A 15,951-nucleotide genomic window follows, 5' to 3' on the forward strand; every position below is an offset into this window, starting at 1 on the left:
CGCGGCGGCGGCGGCGGCGGCGGCGGCTCCCCTGGAGGCCGGGGATGTGGGAGAGGCGGCGGCAGCAGCGGCGGAGGCGGCGCTGCGGACCCGGGGGAAACTGCTGGCTGACAGGACACCCGGGCGAGACGTGAGGGGCCCGGCGCGGCCGCTCTGCCCCCGAGCGGCGCTGGGCTCGAGAGGGCGGCCCTGTGCTCCCGGGCCCGCCGGCCAGCAGGCGCGGGGCGGAGGCGGGAACCGGGCTCGGGCCGGCGCGCAGGGCGGCGGCGGCCGCGGAGCAGCAGTCTCGGCGCGACGTGGAGGGATGGAGGCGGCGGTGCACTAGGCCTCGGCTGGGGGCTGCCGCCCGGGACCGCAGGTAGGTGCCGGCCCCGCGGCCCGCGGCCACCCTCTCCCGACCCGGGGCCCCGAGGGCCGGGACCCCACCCCCTCCGGGACCTCGGGCCCGGAGCCGGCCGAGTTTCGGCGCCGGTAACCGCGCCGGGGCTTCCATTTTCCCCGCCGCCGCCACTTCCTTCTCGGCACTCCCCGGCTCCGGGCCGGCAGCCGTGCCCCAGCCGCTGCCGGCGGCCGCAGGTGCCGCTCCGGTCCCCTCGCCCCTCTCCCGGGTCCCGGACCGGCAACTTCCACCACTCCTCCCAGACGCTGAGCTCAAACTTTCCCGGTCCTCCCCGCCAGGCCCTCAGCCCCCTTCGGAGCCTCCTGGAATAAAATCAGAACCCTTTGGAGAATACTAACCCTCGGGACAACTCGGTGTTTTGCGGTTTAAATAATTTAGTTTTTTTTTCCCTTCTTCTTCTTCCTTACTGTTTGCATGGGTACAAAGGCAGGCCCTCCTTCTTCTCCGAGGGTTGTTGGGGAACTTTTGCCTGACCATAATAATTAGCCGCTTGGCCTGTCCATGTATAGTTTAGGGTGGTATTTTTAGAATTTTGGCCTATCAAGAGTTGTGTTTTTAAAAATTGCTTTTTTTAAACTAACTTTACTTTTTGGTCTTTATAGAGGCTGTTTTTACTTTCGAAGAATTAAATTGGAGTGTTTCTGTTTTCTAATTGGTTCCATTTCTGGTTTCTTAAACTCAGACCAGTTTTAACAATAAATGTTCAATGGGTAGGTGCTATCACGATACATTGTAGTATACGAGGACACATGTGATAACTTAAGCTGTGGATTTTGATGGCCACTCAGTTTTATAAATGAGGAGTTCTAATTGGAAAAATACCTTGATTTCCTAGCAGGATGGAACAGATGGGATGATGTATTACTGTGAGTTCAGTTTCCTAGAAGTGGCTATTGATGCTTTACACTGATCATCATTAGGTAAAAATTGATCAGTGTGTACCTGATAGTTGTGGTTTAGGGCATTAGGTGCTTACAATTTTATTGTGATTTGGCTAGTTTTAAACCGTGTTCTGGCAACCTTAGAGCTGTCACAGTAACAGTCTGTGCCCAGTTTTGTTGATACTCATGTAATTTGTTCTTGTGGTGTTGTTACTACAGCTTTTGGCTTTCTAAAATGTTTTTCATTGTTTTCAAAATTATAACTGGCAAAATTCTCTAAAGTTTACCAGGAAAACAGGATTAAATTTGCATATATTTATGCTTTGGAAAAGTTATATTTTATTTATGAATAAGAATTTTTTTTACAATTAGATCTTATATAACCTATGAAAGGACAATTTGCAGAACCTATTCTCAATCACACTTCTTTTTCTGTCAGTAAAGTTGGCTATAACTTTTTTTTCTACTCTTTTAAAAGCAGCTTTATGGAGTTAACAACATACTGTAAAGTTCGTCCATTTTTACCCAGCGGTATTTTGGTTTTACTTATCTTTTTAAACTGTGCTGTAGTTGTGATCCAGGGCCTTGTGAATGATAGCAAAGGGGCTCCACCACAAGCTACCTTCCTTACAGTGTTGAGTATATTTACTGTGTGACCATCACCATTATATTATTTTTGAACACCCTCTCCTTAACCCTTTAATACCCATTAACAGTTAATCCTCATTTTCTCATCTAACCTCCACCCGCCTCCAGGCAGCTACTAATCTACTTTTTATCTCAACATTTGCTTAATGTGGGTCTTTCACATAAATGATGTGAAATCATAGCTTTTTGAAAAATTATTTTAAAATCAATTTATATTCTTTTTTAAATTTGAGGTCAGGTAAGCAGCTGATCTCCAAAATAAAAAAAGAATATTGTAAACAACTGAGACACCATTGGGTTGTGTCTGTATAAGGTTTGGAAAAAGAAAAGAAAAAATTCCATGAATGACTTTGGAGACCTTAAGAGTTAATTTGTTGAGCTGAGGGTTAGTCAGTGAAGAGTTGGAGCAAGATTTTTGCTACTGCATACTGGAATATCAAGTTGGTGAAGACCTTAAAGGTCGCTGTTGGCCTACTTCCTGCTTGCCTCAACAGCAGAGACCAGAGGAAGAAATCTGAAGGGTAGATACTTGAATCTTCAGGATAGCTGGCCTGGAACTGTGATGTGCGTGTATGTCATGAAGTGGGGTTAGGGACGAGCTGGATGCTGGAGCTGTTTAGATGCTTGTGTGTGTGTATTTGACCTCATGCTGTCAGAACCGGGGAAGAACTAGACATTCCTCCACCATTAGGGACAAGTGCTGACTGAGCTTGTCTGTGCTGATGAAACCCATGTTGTAAAAAACTTTGAAAATGCTTTAAAGCACATCAGATCTGTTATTTTGAAAAGTTATTTTAAAATCGATTTACATTACTTTTTTTTTTTTTTTTTTTTTTTAAATTTGGATCAGGGAGTGAACCGCTGATTTCCAGAATAAAAAGAATATTGTAAACAGCTGATGGAGTATTTGGTTGTGTCGCTGTAAGGTTGGAGAAAGAGGGAAAAAAGCGTGAATTGCTTTGGTGACCTTAAGAGTTGGTTTGGTGAGCTGAGGGTCAGTCAGTGAGAAGTTGGGTCAGATCTTACATTGTTAATGTCTTTAAAGATTCACAATTTAAAAAACAGTTTAAAACATTGTAATTAACAAGGCTGTTTGGAGGCTTCCCTTTTAAAGTTCTGGAGTCCTAACATCTAAAGCAGTAGCTCTCCAGGCATGGTTTTGTTCTGCACAGAACACCCTCCTCCCCCCCTCCCCCCAAAAGACTACTGAATCAAAAAGTATTAATAATAATACTGTTGAAGCCTATGCTCTGTATGAGTCTGTAAGGGCCTGATCTATTGCTATGTAGTCCAATTGGTATTGTTTGGTGGATTAGAGAAATGCTTAAATCATCTAGCAATTCTCTTTAGCGGGATAGCAGTTGAGGAAAAAGCAAAAGGAAAGAATCTGAGATAATGTAGATATTCTTGAGTCTGTTCAGTTTTAAAATCCAGAGAAAGATACCCTTTTTGGGGCTGGAGAGATGACTTAGTAGTTAAGAGCCCTGGCTGCTCTTCTAGAGGACCTGAATTTAGTTCCTAATACCCACAACTGTCTATAATTCCAGTTCCAGGGGATCTGATGCCCTCTTCTGGCCTTCTCAGACACCAAGCAAACATGTAGTATACATATATGTATATGCAGGCAAAACATTCATACACATAAAATAAAATACATTTAAAAAAGAAAAATATGCCGGGCGGTGGTGGCGCACGCCTTTAATCCCAGCACTTGGGAGGCAGAGCCAGGCGGATCGCTGTGAGTTCGAGGCCAGCCTGGGCTACCAAGTGAGCTCCAGGAAAGGCGCAAAACTACGCAGAGAAACCCTGTCTCGAAAAAAACCAAAAAAGAAAAAAAGAAAAATACCCTTTTTCCCCTTAAAATGTCAGCCTTATATTACTGGAAATTTGAACTACTGTGTTTTCAATTGTTGATTATTACTGCATAGGTTTTTGAAATTAGAAATATGATACTATCTTCTTTAGCAAGAGTGATCCTATCTTCACCACATTCCCCATCCCTACCTCCTGGTAACTGACAAGAAAGATGCCAAATGTTTGAATATTAATGTATGAATGCAAGTATGTTTGTAGTATGTAATAAATGTCCATACATTTTCATATTTTATACACAATGTTATTGTATGAATCTACTTCTCCTTTGGGTCTCACTTTTGACTAATGTTTTTAAAAAGATAATTAATTAATTTTAAAGTTAATTAATCTTTTGAGACAGGGTCTCCTACACTTGTGGTTGACCTGGAACTTAGCATGCAGACCAGTCTGACTGTGGACTTTGCTGGGATCCTTGTGGTCCTTCTCCCTTCCAGAGTACGAGGACTACAGACCTGTGCCACTGTGCTTGACTTTTAGGTGATGTTTTTAGTAAGCTAAATTGGTGACAAACGATGATAACTTCACCTTTGTTATTTACTATCCATGAGACTTTAGCGAAGTTATTAAATTATTAAATGTTTCTGGACTTCAGTTTTCTCATCTAGAATATTGTGAGTGTGATTGATAATTGCTGCATTACAAAATTATTTCCAGTGTAAGTGAGTTTATATGTAGTAAGATGCTGTGTCTGGGAGCCAAATAGGTCTGGTTGGGAAAGTATTAGCCTAAAGATGCTCTGTAGGTTCTAACATACCCTGGGAACGTTGTTTCAGAAGAACAAATTAGACAAGGGTATATAGAAGTTACCAAACCCAGTGTAGAGGTAGCGAAGTAGAGAACTTTAGGTGGACTTTCCTGTCCTGCTAGCCACTCCCAAATAAACACATGGAACATGGAGACTGTTTTTTTTTTGAGACAGGATTTCTCTGTGTAGTTGGTGCCTGTCCTGGATCTCGCTCTGTAGAGGAGGCTGGCCTTGAACTCACATAGATCCGCCTGGCTCTGCCTCCCGAGTGCTGAGATTCAAGGTGTACGCAACCACCTCCCAGCCTGAGACTTCAGTCAATAGCTTGGGCTTGTTTTTAGCTAGCTCTTACAACTTAAATTAACCCATTTCTATTCATCTATGTGCTGTCCCAGGCTCATTTACCTCATCTATGAACTTCCCATTTTGCTCGCTCTGCGTCTCATGGTGTCTCTTCCTACTCTGCCCCTTTCCCCAACATTCTCTCTGCCCCCAAAATCCTGCCTCGCCATTGGCCAATCAGCTTTTTATTAATGATGAGAGCAGCACATCTTTACAGTGTGCAGAAGGATTATTCCACAGCAGCAAACAATGACAGAGCCTAGGGAGAAGTACTGTGTGTCTGCCCCTGCCTGCCTGCCTTCCTCCCTCAGAAAGAACTACTTAATGCATTAACATAACTGAAGTGCCTTACTCTAGAGACCAACTTCAGTGGTGTCTGAAGTTAGCTTATTGCAAGATTTCTGTCTGTGGTTGTTGTTGTTGTTGTTTTTCCTGGTCTTTTTCTCTAATATTCCCCTCTGCTGTAGTCATTGGTCTTTCTAAAGGGAAAACCTGATCATTTCATTTGTCTCTTAAATTATTTCTTTCTTTAATAGTTAAGATGAAATTCACATTTCTTATTCCTTTAAGATGTACAAGTTCCTTTCCTAACTTACCTTTATACCTCAAAGATGCTCCACAATCTCCCCATTCCCAAATATGTAATTTTCTAAGGCATTTTGAATTATTTGTGGTACCTGGCAGTAGACTCTTTTTCTTCCAAATCTTCTGCACATAGTGTTTGCCATCATTTCTAGAACTGCTTCCTGTCACTTTCTCCTCCATTGGTCTGACTCAGTTTTTATCCTTCAGTTCTCCGTAAGCTGGCATTGACTTTACTTTTTTACAAATTTATTTATGTGTATGAGTGTTTTGTCTGTCAGTTTTGTACCATGCATGTGTCCGGTTCCCTTAGAGACCAGAAGAAGGCATTGGATACTCTGGGAGTAGAGGTGGACAGTTGTGAGCTGCCAAGTGGTTGCTGAGAATTGAACCTGGGTCTTCTGAAAGAGGAGCCAGTGCACTTGCCCACTGAGCCGTCTCTCCAGCCCTTTGGCCTTTACTTTTTATTATTTAAGATTTTTTAATTGAAAGACGAGTGGAGTGAGCACCCACACTTCCACAAATTTCTTTTCACAAGTGTGTAGATGTTTCCCTATTTTCAAACATATATCTCCCAATTATAACTAGTCTACAGGATTACAGTCATGCCATCTAAGAATGTCAGCATTTACTTGGTAGCATTATTTGACATAGACTAAACACTTAAATATTCTCAGTTGTCTGCACTTTCTCACTTCATCTTCCCTACTCTATCCCCATGAACCCTGTGATGAAAAGTACCGTAAGGAGGAGTTCTCAGGCTGCGGAGATGGCTTTTCCTCTCCATATAAACAATGTCCCCAGTTGCTATATATGCGAAACTCCTACGTTCTTGACATAGAATATGGATGTCTGTTCTCTTCAGGATTAACTCACTGCTCACACATTCAATTCTGCTACCTTCAATCTCTTCCTAAGTCCAGTCTTTCTACTCCAGAAAACGTCCAGGCACCAAATCCATATTCTGTCATCAAGCCCGTCTCCTTGAGCTGTTACTTGTTGACTCCCCTTCACTGGCACCCCTGCGGCCACCTCCTTAGCAGTTTGTCTTCCATTTCAGCACTCACTTGGCAGCTCTGGAAAAAAGACAGACCTGCTCACTAAATCTAGTAGCCTGTCTATTCAGTCTTCATCTGACTTGACCTTACTGTCCTCAGTATTTGCACACTAGAGACAGTAAGCCTGTGATTATGAATTACTTTAGTAACTACGGTAATACTGTTAGGAGTTTTTGACGGGTGCTATAGAAAAAAAAGGACACCACTTTCATTTTGAATAGCATTTAATTTTAATTTTAAAATTATAAATTATATAATAATTTTTTCCTGGAAAGGATGCCATATGAATTGTCATTTCTTTTATCAGAGTTCACATCCTCAAGTCCCACTTAAATAAGTAGATGCCAGGTAGGCACAGAGCGGAGATCCCCAAAGCAAGCTGGTTAGGGAGACTTGCCACATCAGTGATCTCCGGGTTTGATTGACAGACCCTGCCTGCCTCAGTGGGTAAGATGGAAGAGCAGTGGATGATGATTCCTGACATCAACCCTGGGCTTCTGTTTTCTCACACACATGAATGTACTGTCACACACACACGCCAATATATGCACAACACACGATAGTGGAAAAAGACAACTTACATTTCCAGTATAATTAGTTATAATTTATTCTATCCAGCATTATCTTGTTATTTTTCTTTTTTCCCTTTTATTGAAAACATATTTTCCCTCATATAATATATGCTGATTACTGTTTCTCCCTCCCTCTGCTCCTCCAGTTCCTCCCTACTTCCCATCCTGATCAGCTGATCCACCCTTTCTGTCTCTTATTAGAAAACAAGCTTCTGCCAGGCGGTGGTGGCACTCACCTTTAATCCTAGCACTCAGGAGGCAGAGGCAGGCGGATCTCTGTGAGTTCCAGGCCAGCCTGGTCTACAGAGTGAGTTCCAGGAAAGGTGCAAAGCTACACAGAGAGACCTTGTCTTGAAAAACCAAAAAAAAAAAAAACCTTCTAGGAGATAATAAAAAAATATAATGTAATAAAACAAAAGCCAAACCATTGGAATTAAACAAAACAAACAGAAGGAAAAGAGCCCAAGAAAGGGCACAAGAAGCAGAGACCTATTCTCATCCACACTCAGAAAAACTTAAACTGGTGTGGACCTGTGTGGCCTGTGTCTGCTGCTCAGCCTCTGGATTCACCGGAGCTTTGATCGTGCGACTTAGAGGGCTTTGCTGTCTTGGTGCCCTCCGTTCCCTTACATTCTTTCTGTTCCTCTTTCAGGGGTTCCCTGAGCCCAGAGCGGGAGTTTGATGGCGACCCCCCTTAGGGCTGAGTGTCCCAGGCTGTCATTCCTGTATTCTGTCTGGTGAGGGTCTCCGCGTTTGTTCCCATCTGCTGTAAAGGAGGCTCCTCTGAGGAGCAGGGCATGTCTGTGTGTAGAGCAGCGTGGTTAGAGTCTTTTTACTGCTGCTTTTCAGGAGAACAGTAGGGTTGGGTTTTACCTGGGTCCCGGGCCAGCTTGTCTCGGGTTCTGGGTCACCCACGCAGTGTCGGGTCTGGTTCCATCTCTGGAGTGGGCCTCAGCCAGACCAGATGTTGGTTGGTGACTCCCACAGGCTCTGTGCCACCGTTACACTGGCGTTTGTGCCACCGTTGCCCATCACTGTCAGTGGAAGGGTCTGTGGCTGGTCGGTGCTGACATGGGAGGTGTGCACCGCCGGGTCGGTGCCGACGTGGTTGGTGTGCACCGCCGGGTCGGTGCCGACGTGGTTGGTGTGCACCGCCGGGTCGGTGCCGACGTGGTTGGTGTGCACCGCCGGGTCGGTGCCGACGTGGGAGGTGTGCACCGCCGGGTCGGTGCCGACGTGGGAGGTGTGCACCGCAGGGTGGGCGCCGACGTGGGAGGTGTGCACCGCCGGGTCGGCGCCGACGTGGGAGGTGTGCACCGCCGGGTCGGCGCCGACGTGGGAGGTGTGCACCGCCGGGTCGGCGCCGACGTGGCAGGTGTGCACCACAGTATCCAGCTGATCATTAGCATTTCTGGAAGGCCGTGTCATTATAGTTAACGCTTAGCTTCAGTATTGAAATCACATGTGATGCGTGTGATATGCAGTTAAGTCGGAAGTCCTTTATGATTAGCAGGTTCTTCCTGGTGAATTTTAAGTAGTGTAGAAGTTTGTTATTTGTGTCTCAGTTCCATGAAAGAAACTTCACCTATACCATTTACAAGAAATTGGTCTTAAAAATTCTAAGAAATGTGAGAAGTACTTCTTAGAATATGAAATATTTTAAGAATTTTGTAGGCAAACTTCAACAAACCAACTAAAGGCGAGTTAAAGAAAAAAAAATATGGTGGAGAGAAGAGGTGGGCAAGAGGACTTCTCTTGAAAAATACCTCTCCTGACTTCTGACAAACTGACTTTTGGTAGGACATTGCAAGTATAGTTATTCATTTTTTTCTTATATGTATCAGTTAACTGTAAGTTTGTGGAAATCAGGTGTGCTACTTTTTGCCTTTCTTTTTTAAGCAGTGAGAATTGACCTCAATCAATACTACTCTTCCTCTATCCCTTAAATTCTTCCTAAATTTAAATCTAAAATTGTATTTAAAAAGCTAGCACTGTCTAGCTCAGTGGGGGTGGGGAATCTCAACTTTATAGTCGTCTTAAATTACAAATAGGCATGTAGTGAAAGATGATTGTATAAGTCAGTTATTTCAAATTCAGGACACATTTCTTGTTGAAATGTAGGGTGCTTGCGCATCGTAACTTGTTTTCCTGGTTTGAGTGGAGGCTTGCCTCTTTGCTCAGAATACAGTCCATCACACTGATGGAAGTGTGCACTGTATTACCCTGAAGGAAGAGTCTAGTCCGTGTCTTCTAGAATTCTTTTCTGGATTAGATGTGAATAGACAAAGCCAGGTGTGGTGGTCCACGCCCATGCCCCAGATGCTAGGGAGACTGAGGCTGGCAGTTTGTAAGTTCTAGGCCAGCTTATGTTAAAAGTGCTCCTGGCCAACCTTGGCTACTTAGTGAGACTGTCTCAGAAAGCTCTCCCCCAAAGGGAAAACATAAATAATGGTTGTAAGAGTGAAATTAATTTATTTTTTAACTGAAGAGACTGTGTGATGTAGAAACAAGCATGGAATTTAGATCAGAAAGTCTGAATTCACATCCTATAGTCATAATTACCTAAATATTTTGAAACCAAGTTACTTCTGAACCTATTTCTTTTACTATATAATAGAAATCATAAATGCATTTATGAGATTGTTTTGAAGATCAGCAAAATAATCTGAATGGAGGCAATCAATTATGAACTATATAGTGTTTAGTAAAATTCTGATGATGATATAATTTTTACTGTTTTTAGATTGCTTCCTTTCATAACATCTTTGTTTTATTCGTTAATAATACCTACCTTACCTCCTTTTTGATGTGAGACTTCAGAAAACCCTTAGAACTAGATGTGGAAGTGAAGCAATCTAGTTTTTGTCTCAGCTGATCTCTTTCCTAACTCCACAAGATAAAAAACATTTGATACAGGAGTAGGATGTGAAGCAACTACCTCTTGTAGGTCAGTTTGCTGGGTTGTTGCCTAGTCCTGTCTTGATCTCAGGTTGGGGCGTAAGCCTAAAGTACCTCAAATCCCTGGGTCTGTTGATTTGCTCTTTGTCTCTCCTTCCCCTTTCCGGGTTCCTCATTGCTTTCCAATACTCTCCCTCTTCTTTTTATGGGCATGCAGTGAGAACCTTTGTTCTGTGATTGGCTGCATTTCTTCCCTTGGTTTTGCTGTTTCTTGTCTCCATACCCACTCCTCACCTACAGTCTCAAGACTGGAACTAAACAAAGAAAAATGGAAATCCATGTTGTGTAAATGTTTGGATGGGGAAGTATGAATGCTAATGTTTTCTTGTTATTTAAAACTAAGATGTGTACAGTACTAGCAGTAGTAGTTGAGGTTATTTATTGTCTTCTGTGTTCCAATTATTGTGTCATGAGCTTACAAAAGATACTTAAACCTTACAACATTCCTATATGTTATTTCCTTTTATAAATGAGGACACTAAAATGTCTGGAGGTAAGAAAGATATCAGATGTTATACAACTAGTAAATGATAGATGTCTAAGTCTGTGTGACCAGTTTTCTTAAGCATTGTATTATGTTTCAGGAAAGACAGCTGGAATCAACTTTTAGAAAGTCAAGTACTATTATATAAGATATTATGGACTTGGGTTTTAATATTATATTTGAATATATATGAATCCATGGGAACCATTGTTAATGGCACGTGTAGCCTTACCTAACTTTCCACAATAATCATTTATTTGTTCATCTAGTGAACATTCATAAAGTCTATAAATTGCTTAGACTTAGTGCTAGGTGAAGTACAGGACAGTAAATGAGGCAAATGTAAGTTGTTGTAGTATAGTGGAGAAGGCAGGAAACAAGATAAGTAAGTCCCCTGTAACATGAAAAAGTACTGTGAAGATCACAAAGAACTAGTTTGGATCCGAGGGATGAAGGGCTGGGATGATATGTTTAGAAATGGGACAGTTGTCAGGAGAGATCTGTTATCCCACTAGGCAGAGTAAAATCACTGTTAACGTTCTGTTGTGTCTCCTGTACATTGTGCATTGTCACAAAATGGTTTTATATATGAAAGAATTGGCTAGATCGATCTTTTTTATGATACCACAAGAGAGGCTTTTGAAATAGAAGCTGAACCTTCTTTTGGAGACAGGGTCTTGCTCTATAGCCCAGGCTGGCCCCAACTTTTAGTCTTTCTTCAGCTCCCCAAATGCTGTAATTCACCTGACTTTGAACATTTTTTTTTTTCTTCATTTCCTCATCAGTCCCAGCTCAGCCTTGGCAGTCTGACTTTTCACTATCTGACTTGATAGTGCTTTCTGGTGTGAGTTGTAATTGCCTAATTGCCAATCTCAAGGGGTTTTTTACTGGTGCTTTTTCTCCCACCTTTAAAAATGTTTATTTCTATGTGTGTGTGCACGCATGCGCGCGCGCGCGCGCACACATACACACACACACACACACACACACACACACACACACACGAAGATATTTGTGCATGTCTGCATGAGAGGCTGTTTGTGTGTGTCATGTGCTCACAGAGGCCAGATGAGAGTGTTGGATCCCCTGGATCTAGAGTCACAGGTATTTATCTCTGAGTTTGAGGCCGTCCTGGTCTACAGAACTAGTTCCCGAATAGCCAGGGCATTTGTTATCAGAATTGATAATGGTATCCTTCACCGAGTTCCTCTTTCTGATGGAGTAAATGTACATGAATGGTTGAGTGGATTAGTGAGTCATTTTATCTTGTTTTGACTAAAAGAATTCTAATAAATTATTCAGTGAACCTAAATTGTGTGTGTGTGTGTGTGTGTGAAGGAAAAATTCCCAAATTTGCTTATGGCATATGACTGACAGTAGTATTTAGCAAAACAGATAGTTTAACAATGTGCTTTGTTTCTTTGTGTGTGTTGTGTGTTCACATGTAAATATGTATGCACAGCATATGTATGTATGTATGTATGTATGTATATGTATGTGCGTGCATGTGGAAGCCTTGGGTGTTGTTCCTCTGGTACAATCAACCTTTTAGAATTTGAGGTAGTGTCTCTCACTGGTCTGGAACTCACCAAGTAGGCTAGGCTGACTGGCTAGAGAGCCCAAGATTCTCCATGTTTATCACTGTGCACCGGGATTATAAGTGCACACTGCCATGCCCATCTGTTTTCTTAATGTAGGTTTGGAGAATGTAGGTTTTCAGCACTTTACTGACGGAGCTATGCTCCTGGTCCCTGTAGTCTTACTATTAATATAGTATTGTTAATTGGTTAGTTATACTATAGCTAATTAACCATTGTCTTCTAAATTAAGAGTTTGTTTGAACTTTTTTACTTTTAAAAATACTAAGATTAGCCGGGCGGTGGTGGCGCACGCCTTTAATCCCAGCACTCGGGAGGCAGAGCCAGGCGGATCTCTGTGAGTTCGAGGCCAGCCTGGGCTACCAAGAGAGCTCCAGGAAAGGCGCAAAGCTACGCAGAGAAACCCTGTCTCGAAAAACCAAAAAAAAAAAAAAAAAAAAAAAAATACTAAGATTATTATTATATTTACAGTAATAGAGGTTGAACCCAAGGTCTCCATGCATGCCAATTAAGTACTGTACTACTTAATCATGTCCTCGTGTGCTGGCTAGTTTTCTGTCTACTGTACACAAGCTAAGATCATCTGGGAAAAGGAAACCTCCATTTATAAAATACCTTTATCAGACTGGCCTGCAGGCAAGCCTGTGGCTCCTTTTCTTGGTTAATGAGTAGTGCGGGAGGGCCCAGCCCTGTGTGGGCAGCGCCACTCCCGGGTTGTGTAGGAAAGCAGCCTGAGCAAGCCATGGGAACTAGCCAGTAAGCAGCGTCCCTCCAGGATCTCTGTTCCAGTTTCCTGCCTCAGGTGCCCTCAGTGATGGACTGTGGCTGAGACGTATGGGCTAAATAAATCCTTTCCTCCCCAGTTGCGTTTCGTCACAGTCTTTATCACAGCAATAGAAAGCAAACCAGAACACTTACACTTTTTTTTTTCACTTTTTATTTTTGGACTGGGTATGGTCTTGAACTCACTCTGTAGCATAATAACGTGAGTGGGCCTTGAAGTTTCGATCCTCCTGTCTTAGCCTCTCTGGTGTACAAACTGAGACTTTGACCACTCTAAGTTATGCTTGGGAGGAAGGTTTTTATTGTGGATAGGAGGCTGAGTACAGCTAGAGGCAACGGGGAGAGTCCAGAGCAGGGAGAGAAAGTAGTAGACTGAACATGGCCAGCAGTCAGCATGACCATGAGAGGAGAGATCGGGAGAGTGAGAGAGGAAGAGAAGAAGACTACAAAGAGAGAGGGGCCAAGAGAGCGAGCACATAGCTGAAAGAAATAGCAGGGTTATAAGGGAATGGGAACTGGGGGGAGGGAAGCTCATGAGCTGGAGAAGTTTAGGGTAAGGGTGGGATGAGAAGAGCCAGGATGCCAGCAGGGGCTGAGAAATGTTTAACAGGTACTTCTGATACTGAGTATTGCTAGAAAGCTACGGAGTCTGTATAACAGGCAAAGGAATTGATTAGAAGATGAAACTCACTACAGCCTGAAAATCCAAGCTGTGGTCCATGCTGATCTTCTGCCTGGTCCAAGATCTGCCTGGTCCATCTCAGCATCCAAACCTCGAGGGAGCTGTGTATGTGCATCCCAGGTCTTAAGAGTCCCCAAGCGACCACGGCTCAGGGGCATGGACATCAAGGTCATAGTCAGAGTGGCTATCCACCACACCTGAGGGAGCCTGGAGGCCAGCATGGGCTTTGGTATGCTGATAGTTCACAGATAGCCATTTGTCCTGAATTTCATTTAGACCTGACACCTGGCTGCTGAGACTATAGGCCAATGTTGAAATTATTTTTATTCACATTTTCAAATATGTATATGTTTGTTTTCTTTAGCTGTGTAGACTAGAAATGAAACTTGGACCTTTTAAGGGAGAAAAGGGAGAAGATGGTATAAATGTTTTAGAAGGGCACAGCCTTCCCCAAGACAAAGTAGCCTGGACATCATCCTAAAGGACAATTAGGCCCCTTTTTCTGAAAGAGTTTATTCACAGGAAATAAGGAACGAGACTATAAAAAAGGAAGACAAGTTAATATTCAGTTGTAAAAGTCTTGAGTACTGCTTAATGAAATTTGAGATTTTTTGGGAAGTAATAATTTATAAAAGTTTTTGAGATGAAGTATAATAGGGTGAGAACTTAGATAAATCCTAAAACTCTACACATAGTATTTTAGACTGGAAGCAGAGATTCTGTAGAAATCCGTAGAGTGACAGGACAGGCAGTTTAGACTGGACAGGAAGGTATCACTTGTGCTGACTAGGAGAGAGGAAATTGAATTAGTGTATTTGCCCTGTAGAGATGGAGGACCCTGAGAACAGAGGGTAGTGACACATGCGTATGAACTGCCGCAGTGAAGCCCATTAGTTTGCATGCTGACGTGGATAGTGTAGAGCTGTATGTTCGTGTAGAGTCACAAGAGTAGGCAAGAGAAATGAAATGGGCTTTCTCTACTAGCTTGTGTATGATAGGCAACTGCATGGAGAATTTCAAGCTGACTCTAAATATTTTTGTATTATCTGTAGTTCCTCTAGGCAGTAACTACTACAGTGTAGAAGGCAATAACATTTGCATGCTATCTAGGTAATGTTCATCATACATTGCAGCTGTTTCCTCATCTTTTAGGGAATTCCAGTTTCTGTATATGGTAAAATTCTTTTGTCACATAAACTTTGAAACCTTTTGATAGGTTTTTCCATATTTGAAGTTATACAATAATGCCATCTTGAAATAGATGATTACAAATTGAGTAGTTCCCCCATGCTTACATTTTGTACTAATTAATATTTTACAAATATGTAGTTTCCTTCCCTCAAAATTTTTCTTTGAAAATTCTAACTCATGGAAAAACAAAAGAATATGTAATTCTCAATATATTTTATTTGTTTTTACATTTTGTCAGATTTGTTACACAAATTTTTTGCTCAATAATTTAAAAGTAAATTGCAGATAGTGAGGTATATCACTTCTGAATCTTTAATCCTAAGCATAAAGACATTTCTGATTTTTTCAATACTGTTAATACAACTAAGAAAATCAATGATTTCAAAATACTATCCAATAGCCAATCCATATTAAAAGTTCCAAGGATGTCTTAAAGCCATTTTATAATAACAGGATTCAGTCAAGTATAACTGCTTTTAGTTGTTGCCTCTTTACTAATGTAGTCTAGAATGACTTGATAGAATGGTAACCAGACCAGTTTTCTTATATAATTCCTTATGTTTTGATTTGATTGTTTCCCCCTTATAAGGTTTAAACCTTACTCACCTGTTTCTCTTTTTCTTGTCAACTGAAAGCTAGGTCTTTAGTAGCTGGTCTGTAGTCATACCTTTAGAGACTCCATAGTCTGTATATTTTTTAGTAGCGTCTTCTTTCCTTCTTCTCTTTCCCTCTCCCTCCTCTCCCTCCCTCCCTCTTCTCTCCCTCTCTCTCCCTCTCTCCCTTCTACTTGCTCTATAATCCAGGCTGGCTGTGAACTCACAGAGATCTTCCTGCTTCCTCCTCCCAAGTGCTGTGATTAAAAGTGTGTGCCACCACTGCCTGGCCTCTGTGGTTAACTAGTGGCTAGCTCTGCCCTCTGATCTCCAGGCAAGCTTTATTTGTCAGAACACAAACAAAATATCACACAATAGCACATAATTTTGGGGGCCTGTTATATTTATCTCTAGTATAAGACAACTTAAATTAGATAATCTCTAAATATTTCATAACAAAACAATCAAATAATACTTCTTTGGCCCTGAGTTGCAATATTGTTTCATTTATAGTTTTTCCTAATGATCTTATGATAATTACTGTGTTTCAGTTACATAA

General features: G+C 42.2%; 1 protein-coding gene across 5 annotated transcripts in view; it reads left to right on the plus strand.

The window, feature by feature from the left end:
- The first annotated feature begins 217 nt into the window (after positions 1 to 217).
- Vps54 (VPS54 subunit of GARP complex) overlaps positions 218 to 15,951 on the plus strand; it is an 86,377-nt gene continuing 70,643 nt past the window's right edge. For 2 of the 5 annotated variants that reach the window (XM_076546050.1, XM_076546055.1), the window contains exon 1: positions 218 to 358. The gene's annotated coding sequence lies outside the window, so the exon portion shown is untranslated. Of the gene's footprint in view, positions 359 to 996; positions 1,111 to 4,144; positions 4,282 to 7,779; positions 7,841 to 15,951 lie in introns of those variants that run through there. The other 3 variants (XM_076546051.1, XM_076546052.1, XM_076546053.1) reach the window with 3 other exon arrangements.

The sequence above is a fragment of the Peromyscus maniculatus genome, chromosome 10 (genome assembly GCF_049852395.1).
Source record: "Peromyscus maniculatus bairdii isolate BWxNUB_F1_BW_parent chromosome 10, HU_Pman_BW_mat_3.1, whole genome shotgun sequence".
Taxonomy (NCBI): Eukaryota; Metazoa; Chordata; class Mammalia; order Rodentia; family Cricetidae; genus Peromyscus; species Peromyscus maniculatus.